Source organism: Carlito syrichta, unplaced genomic scaffold (genome assembly GCF_000164805.1).
Source record: "Carlito syrichta isolate Samal-C Ts95f unplaced genomic scaffold, Tarsius_syrichta-2.0.1 Scaffold169114, whole genome shotgun sequence".
Classification (NCBI taxonomy): domain Eukaryota; kingdom Metazoa; phylum Chordata; class Mammalia; order Primates; family Tarsiidae; genus Carlito; species Carlito syrichta.
In genome coordinates this window covers 1-800 of record NW_007113210.1, presented here as the reverse complement: position 1 = coordinate 800, position 800 = coordinate 1, and positions in this window count along the sequence as shown.

Here is an 800-nt window from a genome sequence, read left to right as displayed (position 1 = left end):
CAGAGTATCACAAGCCGGGTGGCTTTCAGCAACAGAAATACACGTAGTTCCGGGGGCTGGGGTCCAAGGCCGGTGTGGGTGGGCCACACTCCCTCTGAAAGCTGCTGGGGAGAATCCCTCAGCTCCTGGTGTGTACAGCTGTCCCCGGTGTTTGCTGCTTGTGCTGCGTCGCTCCCATCTCTGCCTCTGTGGCTTCTCCCTGTGAGCCTGCAGCTTACAAGGACGCCTGTCATGTTGCAGCGGGGCCCCCAACCCCAGGGTGACCCCATCTTAGTCAGTCTGCATCAGCCCCGTTTCCAAGCAAAGTCGCATCCCAGGGTGCGGGGTTAGGACGTGGATGCACCTTCTTGAGGACACAGCCTAGCTCACAACAGGGGCCCCACCGCTCTGTCACGTGGCTGAGGAGGTGGGGCCCGACCCTGTCTTCTCTGCCCTGTGCCCCCCTCACCTGGCGCCTGGCTGAGGAGCTGGCGGGCCCTCACTGGCCAGGGCCTGTCGGGCTGTCTGTGCTGACGGGTGCCCTCCTCAGGCCATGCGGACCCTCAGCTGGAAGCACACCCTGGGCCTGGTGACCATGGACGTGGAGCTGGCTGACCGCACCCTGTCTGTGGCGGTGACCCCTGTGCAGGCTGTGGTGTTGCTGTACTTCCAGGACCAAGGTGAGCCTGGGGCCAGTGCCGTGCAGCTCTGTCCAGCCGCGGGTAAGGGCCGACTTGGGGCCGTCCCGGTCAGCAGGTGGCGCCCTTCCCCGTCCTGTGGGGCGCGCAGGCGGCCCTGGGCCTTGGCCAAGCGGAGAAAGC